Source organism: Sinohyriopsis cumingii, chromosome 9, assembly GCF_028554795.1.
Source record: "Sinohyriopsis cumingii isolate HCF-2022 chromosome 9, ASM2855479v2, whole genome shotgun sequence".
NCBI classification, from domain to species: domain Eukaryota; kingdom Metazoa; phylum Mollusca; class Bivalvia; order Unionida; family Unionidae; genus Sinohyriopsis; species Sinohyriopsis cumingii.
In genome coordinates, this window is record NC_142969.1 from 81,567,908 (window position 1) to 81,581,276 (window position 13,369).

A 13,369-nucleotide genomic window follows, 5' to 3' on the forward strand; every position below is an offset into this window, starting at 1 on the left:
TGTTTTTTTATAACCCATAATGCAAACTCAGAATTAGTTTAACAATTTATCACGGTTAGACGTCTGAAAGCATGACATGTTGATGCGTTTCTTTTTCTCTAACATATATCAATTATTTTAAATCTGATTTATATTAAATTTGATTTATACACTGCATTTCATCTATATGATTTATCGAATTTGTCTTTTTATTTCAGACCCTTTGTATCCCTCTAACTACAGTGTAAAATGAACGATACGATGATAGTGTAAAATGAACGATACGATAATATGTGTTGGAATAAATGTCTCCTCTGTGTTTTAGCTTTGCTGTTATTAGTGTACCCGTGTGTCAAATGATAGAGATGGGCTTCGTTTTCCAACATATGTAGACGCTTCGTCAATTGTAAAATTTGTCTATATTTTAAGCTCACGTTTACCGTCTTCATGCCATTACACATTCATATCAAAGAATTCCGCACTTTCTTTCCTCTCAATGTGTTCAAATTGGGCGTGGGTTTTTTTTTTTGGGGGGGGGAATTGAACTTCAAATAATAGCGAAACAATTTATTGCATTTCCGTCACTTTCCGCATCACATATCCTAAAAAGAGATTTTACTTTTTTATAACTCCAGAAACTACTTTGTAAAAATTATTTGTCTGCTCTAGAGATTTTCAATGAGTATATCCGTATTTCTTCCTCCATACCTGACACAGTTTGAGCATTGCTTTCATTCCGAATTCAGAGGTGGTCATGATTTTTATATTACCATCTCATATTTATTATGTTCAGATTTCCTTTACTCAGTCTCATATTTCAACGTGACAGTCTCGCTGTCTTACATATTGTCACTCAGTCTCACATTTCCGAGTGGCAGGAATAATGCCGAATGTATTGCCACCCAGTCTCACTTCAGAGCGGCATTATCACTGTCGAATGTACTGCCACCCAGTCTCACTTTTAGAGCGGCATTATCATTGTCGAATGTATTGCCACCCAGTCTCACTTCAGAGCGGCATTATCATTGTCGAATGTATTGCCACCTAGTCTCACTTTCAGAACTGCAGTATCATTGGCGAACGTATTACTCGTTATCTGCATATCACATTATGTTGAAACTATTGAAATGTTTTGTTGTTGAATGATTGTATTATTGCATCTTTCCTCTAACGTGGCTTTCAAGAAAGAGTATCAGTGTTATAGATCTCTTTTCCCATTCCTTCTCTAGCTTGAATAGTTTATGAATGTGTTTAGGACATCACTCGTTCCCTGTTTGCTTTGGATTTTAAACGTAGATTTTTAAAAATTCAGTCATATCGCTACGATGTCTGCATTGTGACAGTTTACAATATCAAGCACTGAGGCATATGCACTGGGGCATCATGCCGCAGACATGTAGCATGATGTCCCACCCAGACACATTATCCTGACACCAGGTCGACCAGTCCTAACACTAGCGTCTTAATGCTGAGCGCCAAGCGAGGCAGCTGTTAGTACCATTTTTGAAAGTCTTTGGCATGAAACGGCCGGGGGATGGAACCCTAGACCTTCCACTAGGCCACCGGAGCGGTCGATACACACATTTGCAGATTTCCACAGGTTTACTACAGACCGAGGTGGCATATCCTGCGTTCAAGCTTTTGGTGTAGATGCCATGTTCGAAAGATAAATGAAGAGATGTATCCATGTTTTCAAAACAGCGCGTGTTAGAATGTGTGGTTTGTTGAGACGATGTTACTTAAAAATCGCCATGTTGTGTCCTGTATTACAATGCGTTTGTGTACAACAGAACGACATTTGCCAAACGTTATGTACGATAATACTGTAATAAATTTTCAAGTATGCTCATTTTGTTATAGCGCGACGTTTATTATTGTTGTTATGAACGAACCCGGGAAAACCCCGGAAATAACCATCGACCAACGAGAAGCTACTGGCAAGCTTTCTCACATAACCACATTGGCAGAATCCGAGACTCGAACCCATGCAGACAGAGGTGAGATGGCAGTGATGCGTAACGGAGAGCGCTTTAGACCACTCGGCCACTCGGGGCCCCAGCGCCCCTTTCAAGGAATTCTTAGATTTTCGTGATTACTTGTTTGATTATTGGAACTCGGTGCAGTGGAAATATTCCTTAGCCCGAAATAATTAGTTGTTGTTGTTGTTCTTGTTTTAGGGTTTAACGCCATTTTTCAGCACAAGACAGGCTATACATGGCGGCCAGTGTTAATGGTGGAGGAAGAACCCGGGAAACCCCCGGAAAGAACCACCGACCCACGAGAAGCTACCGGCAAGCTTTCTCACATATCCACAATGGCCGAGCCCGAGACTCGAACCTACGCAGACAGCGGTGAGAGGAATAATTAGTCAGTTACTAGGAGCAGACGTCACAGTGTGAAGTGTTAGTGAGTTTCCACGATGCCATGGTTTACTTTTAGTGAATTCAGGTCAGAACCGCATGAGTGTCCCTGTCGTTCCATAGGCCCTATTAAAATCTAGTGGTGTACATTGGTGGTGTGACTGCAGTGTCAGTATTTACGGTAGGAATACCGGTAAATTACACAATGGAATCAGCAAGAAGGGACTCGGCAAATACCGTTTATGTCGCCATGATGGCAAATGCGATGCAATTTTACAGGCGAAATGTAGCCAGAATCCATGATTAGACTGGCCTTAGGTGGCTTAGCAAAATTAGTTCTTAAATGCCATCCTCAGGACATTTGGTTTTGCTTTAAAATAAGTTCAGTTTTAACACAATTATTTGCTCACTGGACTACCTAATATGTTAGGCAATATTTTCCACGCAACCCGATCGGCATACAATCATTAGGCAGGGGAAGTAATCTGTACGCTGATAAGCTTGCAGTCATTAGGCAGAGGAAGTAATCTATACACGAAACCTCGACTCCACTAGTGACAAAATATACCGTTTTCTGTCTTCGTTTATATTGCTTTATCAACGGTCTGAAAAATATGTTTTCATTCTGTTGTATTTCGTTCCGTTCATTTGCTTAAAAATCCCATCAATAGCATAAAATGTCTTCACATGGATAAAAAATTAAATCGTGCACTGTAGAATTTGTCCTAATTGGATGTTTTCACATGTAGCTGACATTCCGTGCAACTCGGGTTAACACATTGAATAGGCACCTAGAATATGTTTACGATTAACAAATGATATTAAATCTTCCAAATTATGGTACTCCGGGACTTCGGTTAAAATACGCTTGCTTTAACTGACAATCTACGGTACCTGGATGAACCCTCCATTCAAGCCGAGTGGTTAAAAAGCATTACGTTAGTAGCGAATGGGGGAGGGGGGGAGGGGACGGGTACGGCACTCTACGGACAACGGGACTTACATGTTAAAAAGGGTCCCGGCACTCTACGGACAAGGGAAATTAAACATGTGTGTGTTACTATATTACTGCTGATGAGTAGGCAGGCTATCGAGCAGGAAGAAGCACCAACAAACTGCAATCTCAGACTGCATTGCGAGAAATACCTTTAGCATTAGTAAATCTCTACAATTTCTTTAAACATTTCAAGAAGGTCTTTGACAAGTATGGCATGGGGCATTATGGGCAGCTATGAGGAAGTAAACCATCAGCTCCAGCCTGGTGTATGTTGTTGATAACCTCTATGACAAAGCTACCAATGATGTCCTCATCAACGGCAGCAGAGGAGGTTGATTGCAAACAATAGTTAGTTTCAGGCAGAAATATATACTGTTACCTACACTGTTCAACATTTTCCAGGAAATCATCATGGAGGATTACTTACAAGACCACTATGGCACTGTCATCATCAGAGGAAGAACGATCATCAACCTTCGCTTCGCAGATGATATTAGTGGTTTGCCAGGAGATGGTTGAGCGCCTTGCAACAACTTCTATACCACACGATATCAAGATTAGCACCGAAACAACCAAACTGATGACAAATAACACCAATGACATCAGTGCAGAAATAAAGGTCATTAGACAGAAGATGAAAACAGTCACAAGCTTCAAGTACCTGCAGTCAGTTATCACAGATGAGGGCTCCAAACCAGAACTGCTTTGCATGATTGCCCGAACAACAGCAGCAGTAATAAGGTTGAGATAAATATGGAAGGCACCAACATTGCTCGTTTCCTAATAAGGCGCATGCGCTCTCTTGTCATATCCATTTTTCTGTATGCTTCTGAAATATGGACGCTCATATCGTCTACAAAGGCAGGTTTCAGAGGTCTTGATCATCGCATACATTGACCATGTAACCGACAAAGAGGTCCACAAAGGATCCAACGAGCCATCGGAACCTATGAAGATCATTTGACCACTGTGAATAAAATGCAAACTGAAGTGGTATGGTAATGTCCTAAGATAATATGGACTGGCAAAAACAATCTTGCAAGGCATAGTGAGAGGATGCAGAAGAAGAGGCAGACAGATAAAAGAGGTAGGGAGACAATATCAAAGAGTGGACAGGCATGGAGTTTATAGATTCCCAAAGGGCAGTAGAGAACATACATACATGGAGAGAATTGGTTGTAAAGTCATCTGTGGTGCCCCAATGATTTCTCGGGTGACGGAATTGATGATGATGATGAGGATCTAGTTTTAAAACTGTCATATAGTAACGGTTGCCATACATTTGATGGCCTTCATGCCAGGATCATATATCCCATATATAGGCATATAGTAACGGTTGCCATAATTTGATGGCCTTAATGCCAGGATCTTATATCCCAGATATAGGCGTATAGTAACCGTTGCCATAATTTGATGGCCTTAATGCCAGGATCTTATATCCCAGATATAGGCATATATTAACCGTTGCCATAATTTGATGGCCTTAATGCCAGGATCTTATATCCCAGATATAGGCATATAGTAACCGTTGCCATAATTTGATGGCCTTAATGCCAGGATCTTATATCCCTGATATAGGCATATAGTAACGGTTGCCATACATTTGATGGCCATAATGCCCGGATCATATATCCCTGATATAGGCGTATAGTAACGGTTGCCGTACATTTGATGGACTTAATGCTAGGATCATATATCCCAGATATAGGCGTATATTAACGGTTGCCATACATTTGATGGCCCTAATACCAGGATCTTATATCACAAATATAGTTATATAGTAATGGTGGCTATACATTCGATGGCTATAATGCCAGAATCATAAATCATATATATGGTCAAAATTGGCCTGGAGTTTTAGAGAAGTTAATAATAGCAATCGTTGACAAATGCATACAGAGAGAGAGAGAGAGAGAGAGAGAGAGAGAGAGAGAGAGATTTGAACCAATCAAGTAAAAATATAACAAGAGAACTAAGTGGGCTCGAACTGATTCCCCCAGAAGCTAACTAACCAAACACATGAGCAGATGTCCGAAAGATCTGGGACTATAGGGTATTTACTGTTGATTACGTGTAATGAAAACGACTGTTTCAACTTTTCTTTAGTCTTTCTATTTTATCCATATCGGATGGCACATCAGCACCATTTGTCCAATATTGAAAGGACCCGAACCATGTCCTTTGTGACAAGATGGTCAAATTCTATTCAACAGTTGTTTTCCTGCCTTAAGTGACAGTTTGGCATCACTTCCATGAAAATTAAAAGACTGCTATGTCAGGATGCCTTTCTCACATTTGGTCAAAATTCTGTACAAGTAGCCTGTCTAAAACAATCATTTAAAGTTCATTTTATAGTTAGTAATGGTAGTCATATATGAAGGTGGGTCAGCATTAGTTGTACAAACGTAAAGGTCTTCAAATTCTGTTCAGCAGGTTTCGAAAATAAGCAATTTCTATGTTTTCTCTTTTGGGAGTGGGTGGGTAGGTAAATGGTGGCTATTTAATGACAGACTTGAATGCTTTTTATAAATTCTGAATTTTAAAATATATTCATATAAGGATCCTTTATGTCAAATATAATCTAATTATGTTTAACTGTTTTGGAGATGTTGCTTGAAAGTGTGTCACTTTTAGTAATGACAACCGTATATGATGCTTAAAAACATCAGCAATAATTGTATCAACTTCAAAGCCTTTTATGTCAAGATGCTTTCTGTCAAATTTGGTCAAATTCTATTAATCCATTTTTATAAGCTGTTTCAAGTTTTTAAATTATCGCTTATTGCCGCCATATGTAATGGCAAACTAATATCATATTTCCAATTCTTAAAGGTCTCAAGTTTAGTCAAATTCCCAATTAAGGGATTTTGGTGAAGAAGATGCTTCATGGGTCTTCTATATTTAGTAACATTAACCATATTTGATAACAGACTGGCATCACGTTTTCATATCATGATGCTTTCTGTCAATCAAATTCTGTTTAGCAGTTTCACAAAATTATCAATCTTAACATTTTTCCTAAGTTTGTTAACAGCAGACATATTTGATGGCAGTTCAACGTCTGTTGTATAAACATGAGTCACATTTATATCAGGACGCTTTCTATCAAATTTGGTCAACTTCTGTTTCATGATTTTAAATGAAGGCTTTTAAAGATGGGTTTTCATATTTTCATTTGTTTGGTAACGCTGGGCATATCTGATTGCAGGTCAGTATCATTTGTACAAATTTATCTTCATGCTAAAATATTGGTACTTTTGAGGCTTCAGTTTCGCTAATAGCCCTCTTAAAGAAACAGCAAGATCAACAAAATATTAGATGCAGAATGGGAATATTATATCTGGGAAACAAATTTGGTTGATGGCATATTTCACTGCTGGCCTACTGACGCCATCGATTTGGGGTCAGTTTTACAAGCAATTCCTGCCCTGCTAGTACTAAAATTTAATTACACTCAACATTATTCAATCTTTATTTTGTGATTAATTGTATTTATCTCCAGCAAATACAATGCAGAATTTGTATAGTACTTGCATTTTGTTTTGTTGTGTGTGTTTGTTTGTACAATTGTCATCAATTTAGCACCAGATATAAATTTTGTACTAATACTGTATCTACCCAAGTATATGTATTTCCATTTTCTGATTTTATTGTCTTTCTTCTCCCTCTTATTCTTATTATTCACCCTTAAAAATGCATGTTAAAATATTTAATAAATAGCTCTTGTGCTTTTGGATGACTATTCATAATATCAACAGATTGTAATTTCTATCAACTATTTTAATAATTTGTTAATCACGTGGACGAACACAAATTGTAATCCATACCAGGCATTACAAACTGTTACTACTCTGTGGTATTCAAAAAAGCAACGAGAAAGAGTGACAATCATCAAGTTTTATAAAATTATTTTTTTGGTTTATTTCCCTAAATTAAAAAAAAATGAAAGATATAAAAATAGCTTTGAAGTATGCTAAATGAAGATCCTTAATGTTCTATTAATTCCAAAAGTATGAGTAATCCAAACGAGTTCCAAAGGTATACCACACGATGATCAGTAACATACTGATGTCTCAACAGTACATAAGTATCATTATAATATAATCCTAAAATGTATTTAAATGAATTCACATTAACCATGTTACAGCTATTACATCCAAATAGCCTTTAAATGAATTAAATGCAATTCCATACTGCTAAGAAACATCCAAACAGTCACTAAAGCATTTCATTGTGTTTCTGTGAGTTACTCCAATTAATTTGCAATATCCTGAGTACTGTAATTCCAACGAATGATTAAATTTAATATATGACGTTCTTTCAATATAAATGAATAACTTTTAAGTCTGTTAGTAGCATTAAGAATGCCTAATTCTGCATAATAATTCTCTTACATAGACTACTAAAATGCAAATAATAGAGTACAGTACGAGACTTTAATGCATTATCTTGGCATTTTAAAATCACTGTATCAGTAAAGATGAGTTGATTTGGACTGATCAATCAGGAAATTAGGTCAGCTTGGCCTTTCAATAGGACTTGTGTCCTTGCCAATCAATTTAAGCACCTTATATCAAAATTACCCCTGATTGGGTAAAATTAGAACTTAAATTGTCATAAAGTAAGGAGACCTAACAAAACTGTTACTATGAAAATGATACACTTAATAAACTGAATTACAAGTTCCTAGAAATACCTTTTCACTGTTAAATGTAGTTTATTCACATAAAGTAACCCCAAAAAGCGATGATTGTCAATATGTTTTTAAGTGATTGTAGGTTCATAATGGTAGATAACTAAGTGGCTGGAGGTGTGTTGCTTCAATAGATGCTGATTCGTTAAGTGCAGTAAGTTATATATATATATATATATATATATATATATATATATATATATATATATATATATATATATATATATATATATATATATATAATTTTTACATTGTTTGTTAATTTTAATTTTATATTTCATTACATACTATTGTAATCTAGCATTGTATGATGGACTTGACATTGTCCAAAATTGCCTTCATTTCTGACTAACCTGAATTGTTTTTTTTTTTTTATAAATTTGTTTATTCTGTAAACAACTAATACCACACTAAGGGCTGTTCCATTTAAACAAACATGGTACCCAGGGAAGGAAGTTTTTGAAAAAATATATGCCAGGGTACTTAGATTTCACAGATTATATTAAAATGATAAGAAAATTTTAAATTGCATCTATGGAAGAGTACCCCACTTTAAAAGTGCATTCCCTGGGTACCACGTATTTTTTTAAAGGAATAACCCTAAAATATTTGCTATGTGTATGGACTTAATATCAGGATCATTAATATTAGTAAACATCTTTTTCTGGGTCTAGTTCAATATTATTGGAAATTACCTGGTGTACGTGACATAGTTCAGGTTCAATATTTTAATTTTAGCAAGGTTTCTAATAATAACTAACATTTTTATTTTGTATACATCAGAATCATTCTAGAAGGTTATTTTCCATTAGGTATTTTTTTTTATAGAAAAATGCTAATTGTGACTGGAGGTCAAGTAGAAGACTATAATCTTGTCAATGAAGAGAAAATTCACTTGTGTTGGAACTTTTAGCACAATCAAGTTGTATTATATGTTGTGTACATTATTTCATTTCGGGCTGGAATCTAATTCATCAAATTATTAAATTCAAGGGATTATTGTCTCTGGAAATACAAAAGTGCTCTGATAAAATTCTTGGACAGAGACATTCATTGGAATTTATAGTGAATTTAACCCTGGAAATATATTACTGTGATTCAGCAAAAGACTTGAAACATCAGCTGTATGCAGCTTACAACAAACACACCAACATCTTCAGCTTTGGATTTAATTTAGACTTCTACTTAATTTTATTCAGGACTTTAAGTTATTAGGACTTGTGTCTTTAATTCTATGATTATTTTGGGATATAATTCATAATACATTTTTTGTTTTATTCTTGGGGAAATAAATTGTTTGTTGAATGTTACAAAACTTGTTGCTTTTCACTCTTTTCTGTTACTTAAGAGATTAGACTTGTATCAAGCAGCATTACTGGCTGTTTGAACATTATCAATTACAGAACCCAATATATCATAAATTCCAGTATCACTGAAGCAACGAATAACAAGTCCACCATATTCTGAGGTTTTTCTACCTTGTTGTTGTAGGGTTTAACGCCATTTTTCAGCACACAATAGGCTATACATGGCGGCCAGCATTAATGGTGGAGGAAGAACGGAAAACCCCCTGAAAGAATTATCGACCCACGAAAAGCTACTGGCAAGCTTTCTCACATACCCACATTGGCTGAATCCGCGACTTGAACCCATGCAGACAAGTGAGATGGCAGTGATCCGCAAAGGAGAGCGCTTTAGATCACTCGGCCACCCTTTTCTACCTTGCACAATAAACTTAATGTAACTGATTAGCTATACAAATCCCTAACCAACTGGCAACATAGAGTGTCTTACTGAATGGCAAGTCTCTAACAGATTGGCTTAATCAAGTCCCTAACAGATTGGCTAAATCAAGTCTCTAACAGATTGGCTCTATCAAGTCCTTATCAGATTAAATCAAGTCTCTAACAGATTGGTTATATCAATTCCCTACAAGATTGGCTAAATCAAGTTCCTTACATTAAATCAATTCATATACAGATTGATCAGGTTGCTGACCACCCATAAAGGACAATAAACATGAAATGTAAGCTAAAAGGCAAAATAAATGCAAATTGTGCACTCATGTTATACACAATGATGGGGTGAAACCCCAGCTCACTGATTTGTGAATGCTAACTATGCAGTTAATGCCGGGTAATTATATAATACATGTATGATATTTGATTTCTATTAATAGATTTTATAACTAGATGAAAGATTTCATTTGGTTTTGGTGCTTTAAAGCACTGCAGTTCTTAAAATGATAGATTCTGGAAAGATGGATGGAATTGAATCCACACCCTTCTGGTCTCAAGTCCAATCCCATAACTGCTGACCCACCAGGGCTCTTAAAAAAAGACAGCACAAATTCTAAGCTTATTCATTTATTTAAGGAACAGACAGACTGGCTTACTTACTAAGTAAGTATACAAAAACCCACACAATTCCTTTTTCAACACTTACAAGCCAAAAACACAACACTGTATAATATACAATAATTCTTTGAAAGAACTTTCTTCCAAACAGGTACTGTATTTCATCACGTATGCATGAAACTCTTCTGTTAAACAAATGATTACCAGAATAAAGTTTGCATCAACACAACACTTCACTTTTATCAGGATACAAAATTTATCTCAATAAAAATAAGAGTTGTAAGGTTTAGCTTGCATTATGTTTAAATTATCGTATTTGCATTTTGAAAGAATACATGAATGTTATATTTGTTGCTTTACTCTAGTTATCACGTTTTATGAATAGGCACTTCTAATACACTGAGTGCTGCTACACAGTCAAATAACTAAACAAATGTGTGATAGGTCTTGTACTTCGTAACGACTACTTTTCCAGTCCATCATCTCATGAAAGACAGGTTGTAATTAATCAAAAATCATTTTGATTGGATGATGCTAAAAATGTACAATGTTATTATGTTATAGGGAAGTCAATGACATGATGAAAAACACATCACATATCACTGTGGCATGCAAAGGAAAACCATCTATTATGAATATACGTAATAAACACACTGAATCTTTAAAACCAGGCAAAATATAATATGCAAATATGTTTGTAAGCAAGAACCTGCAATTATTTGTTATTACACGACATTATATGACTATTATGTTAAAACAAAATCAAAATTTTCACTTGGTAGTTATAAGAGACAAAAGTTGCTGCACAAAGGAGAATACATTCCTCTTCTAGTATACTATTAACCTCTATGATGGTCTGGACCAAATTAACATAGTGGATATAAGTACACTATTAACCTCTATGATGGTCTGGACCAAATTAACATAGTGGCAGGGACCCCGAGTGGCTGAGTGGTCTAAAGTGCTCTCCGTTATGGATCACTGCCATCTCACCTCTGTCTGCGTGGGTTCAAGTCCAAGGCTCGGCTAACGTTGGTACGTGGGAAAGCCTGCCGGTAGCTTCTCGTGGGTCGTTGGTTCTTCCCTGGGTTTTCCAGGGTTCTTCCTCCACCAGTTATACTGGCCGCCATGTATAGCCTATCTTGTGCTGAAAAATGGCATTAAACCCTAGAACAACAACAACAACAACAACATAGTAGATATAAGCATGCTATTAACCTCTATTATGGTCTGGACCAAGTTACCATAGTGGATTTGAGCTCACTATTGTTCTGCTCTGTGCAACTGAAAAAAGTTGCCTCCTTGCTCTGGATAATTGATGATCATTAGTAATTTCCCATACTCTGAACATAAATATACCAAGAGTTTGATATTTTCAGCAATATCACACTGCCTTCTTCAGTAAATAATGTTGATCATGTGACCTATAATGGTCACGTAAAACAAGGAGACTGATGTAGATAGGTGTCTGTGGTAATTTAAGCCCATCATCACCATTTAGTGTTGGCCTCTACAGTTATATTTCAATCATCTCCATTACCTTCCTTTTCCATACGTTGTCCTCTGATGTGATGACCTTTGTCGTCCTTTAAGACAACAACTTACATGTGTGAAGGACAAAATAGAAAATTTGACAAATGTGATGGGGTTTATTGTATCAAATGTAATGATTGTGAGAATGACTACATCAGGGAAACAGTGTTAGAAACAAGGATCAAGAAATACATCAGTAGAGAGTCATTGGTCATACAAGAATGTTGGGACAATATGGGATATTCCATAGTTCCCAATCAGACAAAAGTCATCACATCAGAGGACAACAAATGGAAAAGGCGAAGGAAGCGACTGAAATATGTCAGCAGAGGCCAACAATAAACAGGGAAAAGGGGCTTGAATTACCACCCATATGTCACATGATCAACATTAGTTGCTGATGAACGTGGTGTGATATTGTTGAAAAGTTTTTAATTCTTATGATAATTTATGCTCTGAACAAGGGAAATTCCTAATGATCATACTTGCAAGTTGTTAAGCTTTACTCTGTTGGGACCAAGCTACTATATCACTGTTCTGTATTTGTAGACTGTAAAACTCTGTGTGTGGTTTGGAATAAGTTACCATACCTTACATAATGCCTGTTATTACACTGTCATTGTTGTTATAGGGTTTAGCACCATTTGTCAGCACAAGATAGGTTATAGATGGCGGTCAGTATAAATGGTGGAGGAAAAACCCAGAAAGAATCACTGACCCACAAGAAGCTACTGGCTAGCTGTCTCACATACCCACTCGAACCCATGCAGACAGAGGTGAGATGGCACTGATCCGTAACAGCAAGAGCTTTAGACAACTCAGGGCCCCGCCTGTTACTACGTATCTGTACACTGTTAATCTCCATGCATGGTATGTAATCTTACTGTGTGTTTGACTTTCCTTTAACTGTGTAATGCTTGTTACTGTGTACAATTTGTAATGTCTGTTACTGTGTATGGTTTATAATGCATGTTACTGTATACAAATTCTAATTCCTGTTACTTGGCATGGTTTGTAATGCCTGTTACAGTGGCGCAGTTTGTAATGCCTGTTACTTGGAAAAGCTTTTAACACGTTACTGGGTAGTCTGCAATGTGTTACTGTGTATGGTTTGTAATGCCTGTTACAGGGTACAGTTTGTAATGCATGTTACTGTGTAAATTTTTAAAAAATGCTTGTGTGGTACATTTTATAATGCTTCTTACTGGGTATGGTTTGTAATGCATGTTACTTTGTAGCTTGTAGTGACTGTTACCGTACATGGTTTATAATGTTTTATACCATGGTGCAATTTGTAATGCCTGTTACAGGTTATGGTTTGAAATACTTGTTACTGGGTAAAGTTTGTAATTTCTGATAATTTGTATGGTTTGTAATCCCCGTTACTGAGTAGTCTGTAATGCCTGTTACTGTGTAGTTTGTAATGCCTGGTAATGGGTATGGTTTGTAA